Source organism: Mustela nivalis (genome assembly GCF_964662115.1).
Source record: "Mustela nivalis genome assembly, chromosome: Y".
Classification (NCBI taxonomy): Eukaryota; Metazoa; Chordata; class Mammalia; order Carnivora; family Mustelidae; genus Mustela; species Mustela nivalis.
The window spans coordinates 22,438,223-22,460,992 of NC_139041.1; positions in this window are offsets into that span (position 1 = coordinate 22,438,223).

Below are 22,770 nucleotides of genomic sequence, written 5' to 3' on the forward strand. Positions count from 1 at the left end.
ACCCAAACTCCTGAGAGGCTACTATGGCAGCCACTCATGCGGTGCAGCTCGCACAATAGCAGGCCTTGGTGCAGCAAGGTTTATACGGAGGAGGCCCCTCGTAAGGTGGCGCTGTTGGGGCTGGGCGCGTGGGCACAGGATCTAAGTTATCTACCACTTCCGTCTCTGTTTGTAACTGCGCCATAGCTCCTTCTTTCGCTTTTAATTTCAGCTGCGCCATAACTTCCCCCTGCATTTTGAGCTGCGCCATAGCCTTTTTTAGTTCCTCCTCCTTTTTTGCAAGCTCCTTTTGCATCTTGCTCACCTTTTGGCTTTTGGGAGATTTCCCTCCTCTGCTCCTTTCCAAAAACCAGGGAGCCGTTTGTCCCACTTCTCTCAAAAACAAACGAGCTGTTTTATTTTTTAAAGGAGTACCAATTGCTTTAAGGATATCAGAATGCGGCCCGAGCATTTTATATGTGGCCATATCGTTTCCCATCCCGGAAAGCTTTACTCTCGTCCTTATCCTAGGAACTTTGCAGCCATCTCGTTTCCCATCCGGGAAAGCTTTACTCTCGTCCTCAACTTGAGGAACTTTCCCTGTCACGGCCATCTCGTTTCCCATACCAGAAAGCTTTACTCTCGTCCTTATCCTAGGAACTTTGCAGCCATCTTGTTTCCCATCCGGGAAAGCTTTCTACGCTCGTCCTCGACTTGAGGAACTTTCCCTGTCACTAGACAGAAATAGGTGCACTCTTTACCTGATCGTCACCGACTCCGTGCGTCTCTCACGATGAGATTCCCGGGTCTCAGCACCACTTGTCGCTCTCGGCCCGCAAGAACGACTCGGAGACTCACGTAGCGACGAACCTTCTTCTTTAATCGCTTTTTTCTTTCTCCCTCCCCCTTTACCCTCGGCACATGTGTTTTTATACAGGCAGTGTTACCCAATCACAATGCAGTGCTCATGCACCTCCCGCGAGAGTGGACCTAAATGAACAGCCAATCATATTCAGTCCCTTACAGCTCTTGTAGTAGGCCTCCTGTACCGGCTCCCGACAGTAACCCTCAGCTGGATTCTCAGTGTCCTGAGTCACTCCTCGTGGGTCTCCTTCTCTGACTTCTGACCCTTCATTATTCCTTCCTCTACTAGGGCCAAGGTATTCCTCCCGAGGCACATATTGTGGGAAGCCATATGATATTTCCCTTTGTCTGCTTGCCTTTTCCATTTCTCAACACAGGGCATGGGACATCCTTGTCAAGGCAAGGTCCAGGTGTTCATTCACTTCGACGGCAGCGGAATACTGTGGGTGCCGAAATAGACCCAAACTTCCTGATCCACTAGTCCCCGGAAGGGCATTGCGGCTCACTCCAACGGTCTGCTGGAATGGGCCTTGCAAGCCGTCAGTATACAGCGTCCCTTTTTTTCTGACTAAAGAGACTTGGTCCACATGTCTATACCCGTTACCACAACAAGGACAGTTAACTACTAATGACAACTGGTTCGGTCCAGTCAACTTCATTGAGAGTTAGCTCAGATGCAGAAGGTCACTCTCCTCGAATAGTTTGCAAATGTATTTAAGGGAAAGCCAGGTAGACAGAGGCCTCATTTCTTAGCCGCATGTTTCAGAACACGAGGAGACGAGGCCACAGACGGCACCATATATCGATGCCCTCACCTTTTACCTCGGAAAGCGACTTTCCGTACCTTAGTCATCATTGACCCATAGGAAAAGACGCTGACAAAGTACGCTCTCACCCACAGGAACCACAAACCCCATGGAGAGCTGCTCATAGCCGCGAGGCCTCACCTTTTCTTGAGATATCTAGAAATTGTAGTGGAAAAGGATACCTGCCGTCTCCGGGGATATGTTGGCTTAAAGGAAGGTATACTGAATGTCATTTTTTCCTCTATGTCTCCAGAAAGGGGAAGTTGTACATTAACCCACAAGACTTCCTGAGTTCTTGATCAGGTTCAGAGGGCTCTTGTTCTGTCCTCCCGGGGCTTCCTACTTAAAGCCATAGGACACCAAGGTCATGGGAGGGGGACAGCAGCTTCAGTGAAGCCAGCATCTGGGATGTCACAAAGCTTTGAGGTCATAGCAATCACTCCTCATCAACCCAGGCCTGATCACTACACTTGACTGGAATAGTCATGAGTGGGCCAAGGGGACCCCAAGCCGTCCCAAACCGCTGGAGCCGCCTGGGTCTCCCACCAAGGCAGTTTGCAAAGCGAGTCGGTGTCACCTCCTCCATGGCCCAATTCGTAGTGTTTGGTCGTGAGTGTCAGCACCAGCCTTCTGGGGTCGGAGAAAGGCAAGGATCCCGCATTCCATCTTATCCACGACAGGCCAAGATACTAAAAGACCGCAAGCAAAGCCTCAGGGGAGGAAAACCGAGCCCTGCGAAAGGGTGAGACCCTCCCACCAAATCACGGAGCATCTCAACAGGAAAAGGGCCACCCAAGGGAAGCTCCAAGTGAACCCCCGCAACCGTGGCAAAGACATGTCTGGAGTCTTCCACAGCAAGCACACGAGTTCCTCGAGCATCTCCAGAAACGGTGCCAACAAGGCCTCCCAATCTTCCAAAAAGACCATGCATCCAAGGCACACTCTACACCCTAGAACCTTAGGTCCAGGACGGACTCATGTTCGTGGGGTCCACAGTAGCCAATGGAGAGCATGTTGGAAGAGACCCATAGCCCAAGTGAAGCCATCTGAAAGACTTCCGTGCCCGTTTCAGGAAGACAACTTGTATATGCAAAAGGACGCATTGAAGAGGATTCCAATGTGGAAGAACCTTCAGCACTCCCTCAGGGTGGATCAGCTACCCTCTGTGGAACTGCATGGAGATGTGGCACCACAAGCCTGCCTTCACCCTCTCATGACCATCCCCCAAATGGTTACATGCGATAAGCAAACAGTGCCTCTTGAGGAAGATGGGCATGGTCCAATGGAGCCCCGAGAGGATGCACAATGTGTTAACAAGGGGTCAGTACAGCACGACAGACAGCGGATGCTGTAGGTTGGTGAGGAGATCCAGGAAGGCAACGAACAGGAGAAAGAACAAGGGAGCTCGGAGCGAAGGTCGGGCATTTTAGGATGGTGGGAGGATCTCTGTACCTGGCTGCCCTCCATAGGCACCTAGGTCCAAATTCAGAAAAACATCCTTTGGCCCCAGTCAATTATTGTGCACTGTTTTTGTCTTTGTTATCTTATCCAACGTGCACATGCACGTTTGGGCAGACAGGCAGAGAGATCCCAATCAGGGGGTAGAGCTGGAGAGGGAGAAGCTTACTTGCCCCTGAGCAGAGAACCTGAGAACAGAGTCAATGCCAAGGCCCTGGAATCATGAGTTGATCTCAAGGGCGCCTCTGAACTGATGGACACAACCCGGGACCCAACCATTGACCTCTGACCACCTCTGGTTCTATACAGAACCGCTGAACTGTCATTGTTCAGAAATGCGGGGGATAAGGATTTTGGCTTGGCTCCTGTTGCTTGAGCTATCTGGCCTGCTTGGAGAGCTGGTATAGCTTTTCCTCTTGAAGTCAGTGATTGGGATATGGACAAACTATTCTCCGATGCCTATTTGCCTAAAGAGAATACCTCCATGCCTAGATTTTCCAGGGGGAATGGCACTATGTCTTTAGATGCTCCGCTTCTGTGGAAGGTGTTGGGATTCCTCTGTGCCTCTGATTCTGGACCACTTTCTCTGCTCACAGATGAGGTTCCTTTTCAGCCCTGAGATCTCCAATCTAGGATCAGCCCTCTTTTCTTTCTCTCACTCGTACTTCACCTACAAGAGGCACCTCTTTCATTTCCTTAGAGATTCCATAAGCTCACTATCATGTTCCATCATTCTGCCTTCTCTCTTAGAATTTGCGTCCTTATTTCTAGGCTTGTTGCTCCCAGTTCCTAATTGGATCCTCCACTTCTACCAGGTTCCCGAAATTTGCATCCAGTCTCAGCCAATCTTCTCTTCAGGAGTTCTTTTTTTTTTTTTTTTTTTTTTTTAAAGATTTTATTTATTTGTCAGAGAGAGCGAGCGAGAGCGAGCACAGGCAGACAGAGTGGAAGGCAGAGTCAGACGGAGAAGCAGGCTCCCTGTGGAGCAAGGAGCCCAATATGGGACTCGATCCCAGGACGCTGGGATCATGACCTGAGCCGAAGGCAGCTGCTTAACCAACTGAGCCACCCAGGCGTCCCTCTTCAGGAGTTCTTTAGGTGCTTTTATCTTTATCAGTTTTATCTCTGTGGTTTGAGACTCTCTGATATCTCATATGTTTTCTGATGCACAGCGAGTATCCAGGCCACTGCTTTCCAACCCGCATCGGGCGTGTTCTATGTAGAGGTTTCACTCTGACTGCCTAGTCGTAATTACTGCTTCTTCCTTTACCTGGGAATCAATTGATTCTTCCATCTTTGCATTGGATCTCAGTCTCTGTCACCTCTCTGTATTCGTTAAACTCATTCTGTTTTCTAACCTGAGGGTAATTTATTTAGGGGGAAGTGATCCGTGAGTGACTGTTGTGCCTGTGAAAGGAGAAACTCCACCAACTCACCGGACGCAGGCCTGCAGAATGTGGGTTGAGAAGAGAACATGTGGTCAATGCTTTCTTCTCGTCCCCTATGGACTAAGCATCTTGGACTGAGGAAGGCAGTCCTCCAAGTGTTCCACTGTTGGGATTTCCTGTTGGCTGACTAGGCAGCCTCTGTCCTCACATACCTGTCGTGGCCAGTAGCTGTGTCTTGATGCTGCGGTTACGAGAGCCCAAAATTTATTATGTCCACATTGAGTCATCTCCACGAACACTGCCTTTCACGGAATAACTCCCACGACTCATCATCTTCCCACTGCGTCTCTGGTATTGGCTCTCTTTGATCATTGTCTCCAGGCTGTCTGCTCCTGGTCGCTTGTTGGTGTCATATGCAGGAAAAAGATGGTGTTCTTTCAAATCGATGTCTTCCAAGCCTGCTGATAGGAAAACTACAGCCCTCGACCCTTGTGTTGTCAAGTACTCAAGCCCTTCAGACCCTTGCGTGTCATAGAGAACAGCACTGGGAAACAGATTCCTTGTGCGTTCCCAGAGTGCCCTGCTCTCCTGTGCTTTGGTCCTCTGCATGGCCTACAGCCCTCTGATCCACGAACCAACCAAATCTCCCCTGAGCCATGTCTCCAACCTTCTCCCATCATCTCTTCAACTTCCATGCTCTTTCGCTGTGGAGTTTACCTTGTAGGCTTCAGGTCAATTTCCACCCCACTGCAGTTGTTGTGGTCATCTTCCTGTTGCCTTCATGGCTGAAGAAACATGAGGTTATTAGACACTACTACCATCTCACTGTCTTCCATGTCACCAGAAATCGTACTGAGACATAAGCGAGAAGGAATTCTTTCACTTGTCTCTTATGGCAGACTTGCGGAGAGCATTGGGCTTTGTCACATCTATCATCTCAGAAAGACAACAAGCAGACGATTTCACTAACTCATGACAGTCAAGAAACCTACAAAAAAAAAGGGTATTGGGACAAACAGTATAACTCTAATGAGGAATTCAAATGGTGGTGTTTGTTGGAAGGCAGTTTTGTGAGAACACTGGTTACTTGAAGAGGACAAGAGATGACATTCCTTGCAGGAGATTTCCTGAAACTGATGGAATGTGAGTTTTCAAGGCATGTCAAATTGAATTGCTACCCACAAGAGACCGAATTCCATTCTCTCGTATTTTAATAATAATTTGTGATGTGAAACACACGCACACCACACCACATTAACACATCCACATGCACACACACATGAACGCACACAAAGATAAGACATGCAAAAGATGGGGAGGAGGGGAGGAATCGTACCAATGAAGCAACCCCAAGAATATACCATAGAGGTGAAAGGCAAATAGAATCCAAGTGAGAAGCCAACCGAAATGAGAAAGTGAACTATTACCTATCATTAATACATTCATTACTCAGGTCTAAAGTCTCCCGTCAATAAAAACAGTTTGTAAGAGTGGTTGAAATTCCAAATCAAAACAAAAAAAAATTAGAAAACATCCATAAGAAAACAGCAAATATTAAACAAGCTCGTCCTTCTGTTGCCCATAGGAGATTTCCTTCGACTATAAATATCCTCATAGCTTGCAAGTGAAGAAATTGGGAAGACGTAGGTTATGCTATTCCCAAGGAGCAGAGAGCCAAAGTGTTTGTGCCTAAGTCAGCGAGAGTGATTTTATGCCTTCGAGAGACAAAAGCTAAGCGGAAGGTGATTTGTCTTGATAGAGCATCAAAACAACAGAAACCTGGAAGAATTGCCAACATATACACCACGAACAAGGGTGTATCTAAACGTTGGAAGCCTATGAACACACTGGAACGGAGATGGCGACTTTTATCCAATACTGTTGCCCACTATGATATCCACGTTAAGCACAGGTCAGATCATCTGCATGGGAAGGTGCTAAGGAATAACAGACGTCCTCATGGGCATTCGAGACCACCTGAACTTTGGGGATCCCTGAGTAAGATTGCGTCTCTGTGGACAATAAGATATGCTCTTCCCAGCGGCAGACCTAACTTTGTCTATCGCAGGTCATGAGCTCGAATCCAAATACAGTCGTAATTCATGGAAGAGAAGTCAAAACCTATCCTGTGCACTTATGATCACGAAGGTATGAAAACAGGAAGATATCACTTTCAAATTGGAAATACAGCCAGCCACTAAGAGTGGAAAACACAACACACTCACGAACTAGCAATGAATGCAAGAAAGAATTTCCAAAGGAAAAGCAGAAAGAGCCATGAACGAAGGAATTCTAAGAAACTTAGAGGAGGATGCCAAAACATTTTAATGGGAAACAATATAGGGTTAAATGCATGCATTTCGAAACTTTAAAAATACCGAAAAAGAAAGCCACCTAACAGGACGACTGAAGGAACAAAGGAAGAAAAACCGAACTCCAAAGTTAACAGAGAAATTGAAATCAGACATGTGATTATCAAAATGAAGGAAATACAAACAAACCAATACGAAAAAATTCAGGAGATTTCACACTTGAGTTTTAACAACACGAACAAACCGCAGAAGCCATTACTGGGATAAAACAGGGAGACAAGCACACAGCTGCAAGTATGAAACCACATGACAACTGGTAGCTAGGAAAAAAGAATAACCGAAAAGGCACATCCACACATTTATGCTAGCAAATCCAAGAACTGAGAGAAAAGGATAAATTTCAAGACACATAGAAACTTCCAAGATTAGGTCAGGAAACCTACCAAATCTCAGCTCTCGAGTAGTGACGGAAGCATTTGAAGCAGTAATCCAACCCCTGCCAACACACAGAAGGCCAGGTCAAGTCATTTTCCTGGGCCACGCTTCTAGGTATTTAGTGAAGGCATTCATGTCCTCTCATCAAATCCAGAGATGGAAGAAGCGGGTAAACTCTAATTCACAAGGATAAAGATCCAATTCAAAGAAGGACATTTTAGGCAACCCACCCATGTCATTTCAATAAGGAAAGATAATAAACAATATAATTCTTTTCTTTTCTCCCTGTGACTTCCTTTGGTTTTGAGAGGGCCACATGGTTTTCCTGTGAATTGATGTTGTTGTTGTTGCTGTTCTGTTGAGAAAGCCTGCCTATCATCCATCATTCGTTTTTGACAGAGTATTCACGAATGCTTTAGTAGCATGGACGTCCTAGTGCTCCTCCTAATATATGCCACAACTCCTGACCACCCATTAAGCAGTTCTCTTTTCGGTAACCTGTCGCTCTCGGCCCACAAGAATGACTCGGAGACTCACGTAGCGGCGAACCTTCTTCTTTAATCGCTTTTTTCTTTCTCCCTCCCCCTTTACCCTCGGCACATGTGTTTTTATACAGGCAGTGTTACCCAATCACAATGCAGTGCTCATGCACCTCCCTCGAGATAGACCTAAATGAACAGCCAATCATATTCAGTCCCTTACAGCTCTTATAGTAGGCCTCCTGTACCGGCTCCCGACATCTCCCCTTTTTTATTTATTTATAATGGCTGAGATCGTGCCTTTCTTAGGTTGGCAATCCTCAGCACACATGCTTACCTGTCATCGGGTACTCTCCCTGGTCGAAGAGCCCCTGTCTTAGGTTGCTATGGTGTGGGATCAGTCTTACCCGTCTTTGACTACCGATCTAGCATACTTAGCCATATCTGGGGGGAGGTACCAGCTTCAGGAGCCATCATGGCTTGAACCATGAGGTGTTATTGTCGTTGATTGCGACGGACACGGCCACACACCCAACATAACATTAGTACGTTAGCTGTGAATAAGAGAACAGCCATGGCACCAAGTCCGGCCCACTGTTTGAGGAACGAAACAGATTGCTGTAACATTTTTTTCCCACTCACTAACAGGTGCAATAGTTACTTTGGTAGAATATATGGATATAATTTGAGCTCATAATTGCCTAGTTAAATTTTGAAATTGATGGGTCCAGGTACCATTAAGCATATTTCCTAACTGTCTAGAGAGGTTAGCTGCTAAGGATAAGTTGTTATGACTATAGGGGTGATACAAAGTCCGGCCATATTATGTATGCATCCTATTGACACAATTGACTCTAGGCTATCAAGTTGTTCCTGTACAAAATCAACCCTTTGATTTACAATAAGGATCCCAGCATGCAAATGTCCGTTAATTTGTTCTTGCGTAGCCAATGCTTCAGCGACCATTCCTGTGACGTTGTTGAGCATGGCGGCTGTTGTCTGTACCGAGGTTGTCAACGCTACCACGGCAGCAGTAGCAGTGGCAGCGGATGCTGCGATAGCTGCAATAATGGCTGCTGTTATTGCAAAGTCTCATTTATGTCGAAGCAGCACCGGCAGGTTGTCGGGGTTCACCTGTACTGGCATCGGGATATACGTCGGAATCTTGGCTATTACTGCCAAGTCTCCCACCGTGGCGTTCCAACATTCTGATAGCAGACAATTCTGGGACTCACAAGAGAGACTAGATGACTTGTTAATAGTAGAAGCATTAAAAACTATGAAGAGAAAGGGAGCTCTAACACAGACGGGCATTGGTGAGTAACTTATGTGCTTAGCTGAGGTGCAATTGCAAGTAACATTTGTTTCAAATCGAGAGCCTATGTGATAGTTGTACGTACAGTTATGCCATGTAGACCCATTAATAAAGTGAAGGCTTTCCAAGCCTGTACATGCCTGTGCAGCGTTGCAGAGCAGCCACCTATCTAGAAGGTGAGCTGACGCGCCTTGCCCCGGGTCTTGGTAGGTATAATTATAGCCAAAAAAAGGTGGAGTTAGAGTAAGTGGGGATTTTAGGACTGAATGAGAATCCTGTTCCCACCCAAACTCCTGAGAGGCTACTATGGCAGCCACTCATGCGGTGCAGCTCGCACAATAGCAGGCCTTGGTGCAGCAAGGTTTATACGGAGGAGGCCCCTCGTAAGGTGGCGCTGTTGGGGCTGGGCGCGTGGGCACAGGATCTAAGTTATCTACCACTTCCGTCTCTGTTTGTAACTGCGCCATAGCTCCTTCTTTCGCTTTTAATTTCAGCTGCGCCATAACTTCCCCCTGCATTTTGAGCTGCGCCATAGCCTTTTTTAGTTCCTCCTCCTTTTTTGCAAGCTCCTTTTGCATCTTGCTCACCTTTTGGCTTTTGGGAGATTTCCCTCCTCTGCTCCTTTCCAAAAACCAGGGAGCCGTTTGTCCCACTTCTCTCAAAAACAAACGAGCTGTTTTATTTTTTAAAGGAGTACCAATTGCTTTAAGGATATCAGAAAGCGGCCCGAGCATTTTATATGTGGCCATATCGTTTCCCATCCCGGAAAGCTTTACTCTCGTCCTTATCCTAGGAACTTTGCAGCCATCTCGTTTCCCATCCGGGAAAGCTTTACTCTCGTCCTCAACTTGAGGAACTTTCCCTGTCACGGCCATCTCGTTTCCCATACCAGAAAGCTTTACTCTCGTCCTTATCCTAGGAACTTTGCAGCCATCTTGTTTCCCATCCGGGAAAGCTTTCTACGCTCGTCCTCGACTTGAGGAACTTTCCCTGTCACTAGACAGAAATAGGTGCACTCTTTACCTGATCGTCACCGACTCCGTGCGTCTCTCACGATGAGATTCCCGGGTCTCAGCACCACTTGTCGCTCTCGGCCCGCAAGAACGACTCGGAGACTCACGTAGCGACGAACCTTCTTCTTTAATCGCTTTTTTCTTTCTCCCTCCCCCTTTACCCTCGGCACATGTGTTTTTATACAGGCAGTGTTACCCAATCACAATGCAGTGCTCATGCACCTCCCGCGAGAGTGGACCTAAATGAACAGCCAATCATATTCAGTCCCTTACAGCTCTTGTAGTAGGCCTCCTGTACCGGCTCCCGACAGTAACCCTCAGCTGGATTCTCAGTGTCCTGAGTCACTCCTCGTGGGTCTCCTTCTCTGACTTCTGACCCTTCATTATTCCTTCCTCTACTAGGGCCAAGGTATTCCTCCCGAGGCACATATTGTGGGAAGCCATATGATATTTCCCTTTGTCTGCTTGCCTTTTCCATTTCTCAACACAGGGCATGGGACATCCTTGTCAAGGCAAGGTCCAGGTGTTCATTCACTTCGACGGCAGCGGAATACTGTGGGTGCCGAAATAGACCCAAACTTCCTGATCCACTAGTCCCCGGAAGGGCATTGCGGCTCACTCCAACGGTCTGCTGGAATGGGCCTTGCAAGCCGTCGGTATACGGCGTCCCTTTTTTTCTGACTAAAGAGACTTGGTCCACATGTCTATACCCGTTACCACAACAAGGACAGTTAACTACTAATGACAACTGGTTCGGTCCAGGCAACTTCATTGAGAGTTAGCTCAGATGCAGAAGGTCACTCTCCTCGAATAGTTTGCAAATGTATTTAAGGGAAAGCCAGGTAGACAGAGGCCTCATCCCTTAGCCGCATGTTTCAGAACACGAGGAGACGAGGCCACAGACGGCACCATATATCGATGCCCTCACCTTTTACCTCGGAAAGCGACTTTCCGTACCTTAGTCATCATTGACCCATAGGAAAAGACGCTGACAAAGTACGCTCTCACCCACAGGAACCACAAACCCCATGGAGAGCTGCTCATAGCCGCGAGGCCTCACCTTTTCTTGAGATATCTAGAAATTGTAGTGGAAAAGGATACCTGCCGTCTCCCGGGATATGTTGGCTTAAAGGAAGGTATACTGAATGTCATTTTTTCCTCTATGTCTCCAGAAAGGGGAAGTTGTACATTAACCCACAAGACTTCCTGAGTTCTTGATCAGGTTCAGAGGGCTCTTGTTCTGTCTTCCCGGGGCTTCCTACTTAAAGCCATAGGACACCAAGGTCATGGGAGGGGGACAGCAGCTTCAGTGAAGCCAGCATCTGGGATGTCACAAAGCTTTGAGGTCATAGCAATCACTCCTCATCAACCCAGGCCTGATCACTACACTTGACTGGAATAGTCATGAGTGGGCCAAGGGGACCCCAAGTCGTTCCAAACCGCTGGAGCCGCCTGGGTCTCCCACCAAGGCAGTTTGCAAAGCGAGTCGGTGTCACCTCCTCCATGGCCCAATTCGTAGTGTTTGGTCGTGAGTGTCAGCACCAGCCTTCTGGGGTCGGAGAAAGGCAAGGATCCCGCATTCCATCTTATCCACGACAGGCCAAGATACTAAAAGACCGCAAGCAAAGCCTCAGGGGAGGAATACCGAGCCCTGCGAAAGGGTGAGACCCTCCCACCAAATCACGGAGCATCTCAACAGGAAAAGGGCCACCCAAGGGAAGCTCCAAGTGAACCCCCACAACCGTGCCAAAGACATGTCTGGAGTCTTCCACAGCAAGCACACGAGTTCCTCGAGCATCTCCAGAAACGGTGCCAACAAGGCCTCCCAATCTTCCAAAAAGACCATGCATCCAAGGCACACTCTACACCCTAGAACCTTAGGTCCAGGACGGACTCATGTTCGTGGGGTCCACAGTAGCCAATGGAGAGCATGTTGGAAGAGACCCATAGCCCAAGTGAAGCCATCTGAAAGACTTCCGTGCCCGTTTCAGGAAGACAACTTGTATGTGCAAAAGGACGCATTGAAGAGGATTCCAATGTGGAAGAACCTTCAGCACTCCCTCAGGGTGGATCAGCTACCCTCTGTGGAACTGCATGGAGATGTGGCACCACAAGCCTGCCTTCACCCTCTCATGACCATCCCCCAAATGGTTACATGCGATAAGCAAACAGTGCCTCTTGAGGAAGATGGGCATGGTCCAATGGAGCCCCGAGAGGATGCACAATGTGTTAACAAGGGGTCAGTGCAGCACGACAGACAGCGGATGCTGTAGGTTGTGAGGAGATCCAGGAAGGCAACGAACAGGAGAAAGAACAAGGGAGCTCGGAGCGAAGGTCGGGCATTTTAGGATGGTGGGAGGATCTCTGTACCTGGCTGCCCTCCATAGGCACCTAGGTCCAAATTCAATAAAACGTCCTTTGGCCCCAGTCAATTATTGTGCACTGTTTTTGTCTTTGTTATCTTATCCAACGTGCACATGCACGTTTGTGCAGACAGGCAGAGAGATCCCAATCAGGCGGTGGAGCTGGAGAGGGTGAAGCTTACTTGCCCCTGAGCAGAGAACCTGAGAACAGAGTCAATGCCAAGGCCCTGGAATCATGAGTTGATCTGATGAACGCCTCTGAACTGATGGACACAACCCGGACCCAACCATTGACCTCTGACCACCTCTGGTTCTATACAGAACCACTGATCTGTCATTGTTCAGAAATGCAGGGGATAAGGATTTTGGCTGGCTCCTGTTGCTTGAGCTATCTGGCCTGCTTCGAGAGCTGGTATAGCTTTTCCTCTTGAAGTCAGTGATTGGGATATGGACAAACTATTCTCTGATGCCTATTTGCCTAAAGAGAATACCTCCATGCCTAGATTTTCCAGGGGGAATGGCACTATGTCTTTAGATGCTCCGCTTCTGTGGAAGGTGTTGGGATTCCTCTGTGCCTCTGATTCTGGACCACTTTCTCTGCTCACAGATGAGGTTCCTTTTCAGTCCTGAGATCTCCAATCTAGGATCAGCCCTCTTTTCTTTCTCTCACTCGTACTTCACCTACAAGAGGCACCTCTTTCATTTCCTTAGAGATTCCATAAGCTCACTATCATGTTCCATCATTCTGCCTTCTCTCTTAGAATTTGCGTCCTTATTTCTAGACTTGTTGCTCCCAGTTCCTAATTGGATCCTCCACTTCTACCAGGTTCCCGAAATTTGCATCCAGTCTCTAGCCAATCTTCTCTTCAGGAGTTCTTTAGGTGCTTATATCTTTATCAGTTTTATCTCTGTGGTTTGAGACTCTCTGATATCTCATATGTTTTCTGATGCACAGCGAGTATCCAGGCCACTGCTTTCCAACCCGCATCGGGCGTGTTCTATGTAGAGGTTTCACTCTGACTGCCTAGTCGTAATTACTGCTTCTTCCTTTACCTGGGAATCAATTGATTCTTCCATCTTTGCATTGGATCTCAGTCTCTGTCACCTCTCTGTATTCGTTAAACTCATTCTGTTTTCTAACCTGAGGGTAATTTATTTAGGGGGAAGTGATCCGTGAGTGACTGTTGTGCCTGTGAAAGGAGAAACTCCACCAACTCACCGGACGCAGGCCTGCAGAATGTGGGTTGAGAAGAGAACATGTGGTCAATGCTTTCTTCTCGTCCCCTATGGACTAAGCATCTTGGACTGAGGAAGGCAGTCCTCCACGTGTTCCACTGTTGGGATTTCCTGTTGGCTGACTAGGCAGCCTCTGTCCTCACATACCTGTCGTGGCCAGTAGCTGTGTCTTGATGCTGCGGTTGCGAGAGCCCAAAATTTATTATGTCCACATTGAGTCATCTCCACGAACACTGCCTTTTACGGAATAACTCCCACGACTCATCATCTTCCCACTGCGTCTCTGGTATTGGCTCTCTTTGATCATTGTCTCCAGGCTGTCTGCTCCTGGTCGCTTGTTGATGTCATATGCAGGAAAAAGATGGTGTTCTTTCAAATCGATGTCTGCCAAGCCTGCTGATAGGAAAACTACAGCCCTCGACACTTTTGTTGTCAAGTACTCAAGCCCTTCAGATCCTTGCGTGTCATAGAGAACAGCACTGGGAAACAGATTCCTTGTGCGTTCCCAGAGTGCCCTGCTCTCCTGTGCTTTGGTCCTCTGCATGGACAAGAGGCCTCTGATCCACGAACCAACTAAATCTCCCCTAAGCCATGTCTCCAAACTTCTCCCATCATCTCTTCAACTTCCATGCTCTTTCGCTGTGGAGTTTACCTTGTAGGCTTCAGGTCAATTTCCACCCCACTGCAGTTGCTGTGGTCATCTTCCTGTTGCCTTCATGGCTGAAGAAACATGAGGTTATTAGACACTACTACCATCTCACTGTCTTCCATGTCACCAGAAATTGTACTGAGACATAAGCGAGAAGGAATTCTTTCACTTGTCTCTTATGGCAGACTTGTGGAGAGAATTGGGCTTTGTCACATCTATCATCTCAGAAAGACAACAAGCAGACGATTTCACTAACTCATGACAGTCAAGAAACCTACAAAAAGAAAGGGTATTGGGACAAACAGTATAACTCTAATGAGGAATTCAAATGGTGGTGTTTGTTGGAAGGCAGTTTTGTGAGAACACTGGTTACTTGAAGAAGACAAGAGATGACATTCCTTGCAGGAGATTTCCTGAAACTGATGGAATGTGAGTTTTCAAGGCATGTCAAATTGAATTGCTACCCACAAGAGACTGAATTCCATTCTCTCGTATTTTAATAATAATTGTGATGTGAAACACACGCACACCGCACCACATTAACACATCCACATGCACACACACATGAACGCACACAATGATAAGACATGCAAAATATGGGGAGGAGGGGAGGAATCGTACCAATGAAGCAACCCAAAGAATATACCATAGAGGTGAAAGGCAAATAGAATCCAAGTGAGAAGCCAACCGAAATGAGAAAGTGAACTATTACCTATCATTAATACATTCATTACTCAGGTCTAAAGTCTCCCGTCAATAAAAACAGTTTGTAAGAGTGGTTGAAATTCCAAATCATAACAAAAAAAAATTAGAAAATATCCATAAGAAAACAGCAAATATTAAACAAACTCGTCCTTCTTTTGCCCATAGATGATTTCCTTCGAGTATGAATATCCTCATAGCTTGCAAGTGAAGAAATTGGGAAGACGTAGGTTATGCTATTTCCAAGGAGCAGAGAGCCAAAGTGTTTGTGCCTAAGTCAGCGAGAGTGATTTTATGCCTTCGAGAGATAAAAGCTAAGCGGAAGGTGTTTTGTCTTGATAGAGTATCAAAACAACAGAAACCTGGAAGAATTGCCAACATATACACCACGAACAAGGGTGTATCTAAACGTTGAAGCCTATGAACCCACTGGAACGGAGATGGCCACTTTTATCCAATACTGATGGCAACTATGATATCCACATAAAGCACAGGACAGATCATCTGCATGGGAAGGTGCTAAGGAATAACTGACGTCCACATGGGCAATTGAGACCACTTGAACTTTGGGGATCCATAAGTAAGGTTGCGTCTCTGAGGACAATAAGATATGCTCTTCCCAGAGGCAGACCTAACTTTGTCTATCGCAGGTCATGAGCTCGAGTCCAAAAACAGTCGTAATTCATGGAAGAGAAGTCAAAACCTATCCTGTGCATTTATGATCACAAAGGTATGAAAACAGGAAGATATCACTTTCAAATTGGAAATACAGCCAGCCACAAAGAGTGGAAAACACAACAGACTCACGAACTAGCAATGAATGCAAGAAAGAATTTCCAAAGGAAAAGCAGAAAGAGCCATGAACGAAGGAATTCTAAGAAACTTAGAGGAGGATGCCAAAACATTTTATGGGGAAACAATACAGGGTTAAATGCATGCATTTCCAAACTTTAAAAATACCGAAAAAGAAAGCCACCTAACAGGACGACTGAAGGAACAAAGGAAGAAAAACCGAACTCCAAAGTTAACAGAGAAATTCAACTCAGACATGTGATTATCAAAATGAAGGAAATACAAACAAACCAATACGAAAAAATTCAGGAGATTTCACACTTGAGTTTTAACAACACGAACAAACCGCAGAAGCCATTACTGGGATAAAACAGGGAGACAAGCACACAGCTGCAAGTATGAAACCACATGACAACTGGTAGCTAGGAAAAAAGAATAACCGAAAAGGCACATCCACACATTTATGCTAGCAAATCCAAGAACTGAGAGAAAAGGATAAATTTCAAGACACATAGAAACTTCCAAGATTAGGTCAGGAAACCTACCAAATCTCAGCTCTCGAGTAGTGACGGAAGCATTTGAAGCAGTAATCCAACCCCTGCCAACACACAGAAGGCCAGGTCAAGTCATTTTCCTGGGCCACGCTTCTAGGTATTTAGTGAAGGCATTCATGTCCTCTCATCAAATCCAGAGATGGAAGAAGCGGGTAAACTCTAATTCACAAGGATAAAGATCCAATTCAAAGAAGGACATTTTAGGCAACCCACCCATGTCATTTCAATAAGGAAAGATAATAAACAATATAATTCTTTTCTTTTCTCCCTGTGACTTCCTTTGGTTTTGAGAGGGCCACATAGTTTTCCTGTGAATTGATGTTGTTGTTGTTGCTGTTCTGTTGAGAAAGCCTGCCTATCATCCATCATTCGTTTTTGACAGAGTATTCACGGATGCTTTAGTAGCATGGACGTCCTAGTGCTCCTCCTAATATATGCCACAACTCCTGACCACCCATTAAGCAGTTCTCTTTTCGGTAACCCTCAGCTGGATTCTCAGTGTCCTGAGTCACTCCTCGTGGGTCTCCTTCTCTGACTTCTGACCCTTCATTATTCCTTCCTCTACTAGGGCCAAGGTATTCCTCCCGAAGCACATATTGTGGGAAGCCATATGATATTTACCTTTGTCTGCTTGCCTTTTCCATTTCTCAACACAGGGCATGGGATATCCTTGTCAGGGCAAACTCCAGGTGTTCATTCACTTCGACAGCAGTGGAATACTGTGGTGCCGAAATGGACCCAAACTTCCTGATCCACTAGTCCCTGCAAGGGTATTGCGGCTCACTCCAACGGTCTGCTGGAATGGGCCTTGCAAGCCGTCGGTTTTACGGCGTCCCTTTTTTTCTGACTAAAGAGACTTGGTCCACATGTCTATACCCGTTACCACAACAAGTACAGTTAACTACTAATGACAATGGGTTCGGTACAGGCATCTTCATTGAGAGTTAGCTCAGATGCAGAAGGTCACTCTCCTCGAATAGTTTGCAAATGTATTTAAGGGAAAGCCTGGTAGACAGAGGCCTCATCCCTTAGCCGCGTGTTTCAGAACACGAGGAGACGAGGCCACAGACGGCACCATATATCGATGCCCTCACCTTTTACCTCGGAAAGCGACTTTCCGTACCTTAGTCATCATTGACCCATAGGAAAAGACGCTGACAAAGTACGCTCTCACCCACAGGAACCACAAACCCCATGGAGAGCTGCTCATAGCCGCGAGGCCTCACCTTTTCTTGAGATATCTAGAAATTGTAGTGGAAAAGGATACCTGCCGTCTCCGGGGATATGTTGGCTTAAAGGAAGGTATACTGAATGTCATTTTTTACTCTATGTCTCCAGAAAGGGGAAGTTGTACATTAACCCACAAGACTTCCTGAGTTCTTGATCAGGTTCAGAGGGCTCTTGTTCTGTCCTCCCGGGGCTTTCTACATAAAGCCATAGGACACCAAGCTCACGGGAGAGAGTCGGCGGCTTCAGTGAAGCCAGCATCTGGGATGTCACAAAGCTTTGAGGTCATAGCAATCACTCCTCATCAACCCAGGCCTGATCACTACACTTGACTGGAATAGTCATGAGTGGGCCAATGGGACCCCAAGCCGTCCCAAACCGCTGGAGCCGCCTGGGTCTCCCACCAAGGCAGTTTGCAAAGCGAGTCGGTGTCACCTCCTCCATGGCCCAATTCATAGTGTTTGGTCGTGAGTGTCAGCACCAGCCTTCTGGGGTCGGAGAAAGGCAAGGATCCCGCATTCCATCTTATCCACGACAGGCCAAGATACTAAAAGACCGCAAGCAAAGCCTCAGGGGAGGAAAACCGAGCCCTCGAAAGGGTGAGACCCTCCCACCAAATCACGGAGCATCTCAACAGGAAAAGGGCCACCCAAGGGAAGCTCCAAGTGAACCCCCGCAACCGTGCCAAAGACATGTCTGGAGTCTTCCACAGCAAGCACATGAGTTCCTCGAGCTTCTCCAGAAACGGTGCCAACAATGCCTCCCAATCTTCCAAAAAGACCATGCATCCAAGGCACACTCTACACCCTAGAACCTTAGGTCCAGTACGGACTCATGTTCTTGGGGTCCACAGTAGCCAATGGAGAGCATGTTGGAAGAGACCCATAGCCCAAGTGAAGCCATCTGAAAGACTTCCGTGCCCGTTTCAGGAAGACAACTTGTATGTGCAAAAGGACGCATTGAAGAGGATTCCAATGTGGAAGAACCTTCAGCACTCCCTCAGGGTGGATCAGCTACCCTCTGTGGAACTGCATGGAGATGTGGCACCACAAGCCTGCCTTCACCATCTCATGACCATCCCCCAATGGTTACATGCGATAAGCAAACAGTGCCTCTTGAGGAAGTTGGGCATGGTCCAATGGAGCCCCAAGAGGATGCACAATGTGTTAACAAGGGGTCAGTACAGCACGACAGACAGCGGATGCTGTAGGTTGGTGAGGAGATCCAGGAAGGCAACGAACAGGAGAAACAACAAGGGAGCTCGGAGCGAAGGTCGGGCATTTTAGGATGGTGGGAAGATCTCTGTACCTGGCTGCCCTCCATAGGCACCTAGGCCCAAATTCAATAAAACATCCTTTGGCCCCAGTCAATTATTGTGCACCATTTTTGTCTTTGTTATCTTATCCAACGTGCACATGCACGTTTGGGCAGAGAGGCAGAGAACCCAATCAGGTGGTGGAGCTGGAGAGGGAGAAGCTTACTTGCCCCTGAGCAGAGAACCTGAGAACAGAGTCAATGCCAAAACCCTGTAATCATGAGTTGATCTGAAGGGCGCCTCTGAACTGATGGACACAACCCGGACCCAACCATTGACTTCTGACCACCTCTAGTCCTTTACAGAACCGCTGATCTGTCATTGTTCAGAAATGCAGGGGATAAGGATTTTGGCTGGCTCCTGTTGCTTGAGCTATCTGGCCTGCTTCGAGAGCTGGTATAGCTTTTCCTCTTGAAGTCAGTGATTGGGATATGGACAAACTATTCTCCGATGCCTATTTGCCTAAAGAGAATACCTCCATGCCTAGATTTTCCAGGGGGAATGGCACTATGTCTTTAGAAGCTCCGCTTTTTTGGAAGGTGTTGGGATACCTCTGTGCCTCTGATTGTGGACCACTTTCTCTGCTCACAGATGAGGTTCCTTTTCAGCCCTGAGATCTCCAATCTAGGATCAGCTCTCTTTTCTTTCTCTCACTCATACTTCACCTACAAGAGGCACCTCTTTCATTTCCTTAGAGATTCCATTAGCTCACTATCATGTTCCATCATTCTGCCTTCTCTCTTAGAATTTGCGTCCTTATTTCTAGGCTTGTTGCTCCCAGGTCCTAATTGGATCCTCCACTTCTACCAGGTTCCCGAAATTTGCATCCAGTCTCAGCCAATCTTCTCTTCAGGAGTTCTTTAGGTGCTTTTATCTTTATCAGTTTTATCTCTGTGGTTTGAGACTCTCTGATATCTCATATGTTTTCTGATGCACAGCGAGTATCCAGGCCACTGCTTTCCAACCCGCGTCGGGCGTGTTCTATGTAGAGGTTTCACTCTGACTGCCTAGTTGTAATTACTCCTCTTCCTTTACCTGGGAATCAATTGATTCTTCCAATTTTGCATTGGATCTAAGTCTCTGTCACCTTTCTGTATTCATTAAACTCATTCTGTTTTCTAACCTGAGGGTAATTTATTTAGGGGGAAGTGATCCGTGAGTGACTGTTGTGCCTGTGAAAGGAGAAACTTCACCAACTCACCAGACGCAGGCCTGCAGAATGTGGGTTGAGAAGAGATCATGTGGTCAATGCTTTCTTCTCGTCCCCTATGGACTAAGCATCTTGGACTGAGGAAGGCAGTCCTCCAAGTGTTCCACTGTTGGGATTTCCTGTTGGCTGACTAGGCAGCCTCTGTTCTCACATACCTGTCGTGGCCAGTAGCTGTGTCTTGATGCTGCAGTTGCGAGAGCCCAAAATTTATTATGTCCACATTGAGTCATCTCCACGAACACTGCCTTTCACGGAATCACTCCCACGCCTCATCATCTTCCCACTGTGTCTCTTTGTATTGTCTCTCTCTGATCATTATCTTCGGCTTCTGCTTCTGGTCGCTTGTTGGTGTCATATGCAGGAAAAAATGGTGTTTTTTCAAGTCGATGTCTGCCAAGCCTGCTGATAGGAAAACTTCAGCCCTTGACACTTGTGTTGTCAAGTACTCGTGCCCTTCATACCCTCTGCGTGTCACAGTCAATGGCACTGGGAAACAGATTCCTTATGCGTTCCCAGTGTGCCCTGCTCTCTTGTGCTTTGGTCCTCTGCAAGGGCTCCAGCCCTCTGATCAATGAACCAACCAAATCTCCCCTGAGCCAGGTCTCCAACCTTCTTCCATCATCTCTGCAACTTCCGTTCTCTATCGGTGTGGAGTTTACGTTGTAGGCTTCAGGTCAATTTCCACCAACTGCAGTTGTTGTGTTCATCTTCCTGTTGCCTTCATGGCTGAAGAAGCATGAGGTTATTAGACACTACTGCCATCTCACTGTCTTCCATGTCACCACAATTCGTACTGAGACATAAGCAAGAAGGAATTCTTCCACTTGTCTCTTATGGCAGTCTTGCAGAGAGCATTGGGCTTTGTCACATCTATCATTCTCAGAAAGACAACAAATGATTTCACTAACTCATGACAGTCAAGAAACCTACAAAAGAAAGGGTATTGGGACAAACAGTATGACTCTAATGAGGAATTCAATTGTGGTGTTTGTTGAAAGGCCGTTGTGTGAGAACACGGGTTTCTTGAAGAGGACAAGAGATGACATACCTTGCAGAAGATTTCCTGAAACTGATGGAATGTGATTTTTCAAGGCATGTCAAATTGAATTGCTACCCACAAGAGACCGAATTCCATTCTCTCGTATTTTAATAATAATTGTGATGTGCAACACACACACACCACACAACATTAACACATGCACATGCACACACACATGAACACACAGAAAGAGAAGACATGCAAAAGATGGGGAGAAAGCGAGGAATCCTACCAATGAAGTAACCCAAGAAAATACCATATAGGTGAAAGGCAAATAGAATCCAAGTGAGAATCTATCCGAAATGAGAAAGTGAACTATTACCTCTCAATAATACATTCAGAACTCAGGTCTAAAGTCCCCCGTCAATACAAACAGTGTGTAAGAGTGTTTGAAATTACAAAACAAAACAAACAAAAATAAAGTTAGAAAACATTCATAAAAAAAACAGCAAATATTAAACAAGCTAATCCTTCTGACGCCCATAGGAGATTTCCTTCGACTATAAATATCCTCATAGCTTGCAAGTGAAGAAATGGGGAAGACGTAGGTTATGCTATTTCCAAGGAGAAGAGAGCCAAAGTGTTTGTGCCTAAGTCAGCGAGAGTGCTTTTTGCCTTCGAGAGTCAAAAGCTAAGCGGAAGGTGTTCTGTCTTGTAAACAAAACACCGAGAAATAAAGCCACCTAAAGGGATGACTGAAGGAACAAATGAAGAAAAACCAAACTCCAAAGGTAACAGAAAAATCAAAACCACAGAAACCTGGAAGTGTTGTCAAAATATACACCACGAACAACTGTGTATCTAAACGTTGGAAGCCTATGAACACACAGGAACGGAGATGGCGACTTTTATCCAATACTGTTGGCAACTATGATATCCACGTTAAGCACAGGACAGATCATCTGGATGGGAAGGTGCTAAGGAATAACAGATGTCCACATGGGCTCTCGAGACCACCTGAACTTTGGGGATCCATGAGAAAGATTGCGTCTCTGAGGACAATATGATATGTTCGTCCCAGCAGCAGACCTAACCTTTCTATCTCAGGTCATGAGCTCGAGGCCAAATGCAGTCAGAATTCATGGAAGAGAAGTCAAAACCTATACAGTGCACTTATGATTACGAAGGTATGAAACCAGGAAGATATCACTTTCAAATTGGAAATACAGCCTGACACTAAAAGTTGGAAAACACAACACACTCACGAACTAGCAACGAATGCAAGAAAGAAAATCCAAAGTAAAAGCAGAAAGAGGAATGAACGAAGGAATTCTAAGAAACTTAGAGGATGATGCCAAAACATTTTATGGGGAAACCATATAGGGATAAATGCATATATTTCCAACATTTAATAACACCGAGAAATAAAGCCACCTAAAAGGATGACTGAAGGAACAAATGAAGAAAAACCGAACTCCAAAGGTAACAGAAAAATTGAAATCATACATGTGATTATCAAAATGAAGGAAATACAAACAAACTAATAGGAAAAAAAATCAGGAGAAATGACAATTGAGTTTTGACAACACGAACAACCCACAGAAGCCATTACTGGGATAAAACAGGGAGACAAGCACACAGCTGCAATTATGAAACCACATGACAACTGGTAGCAATGAAAAAAGAATAACCGA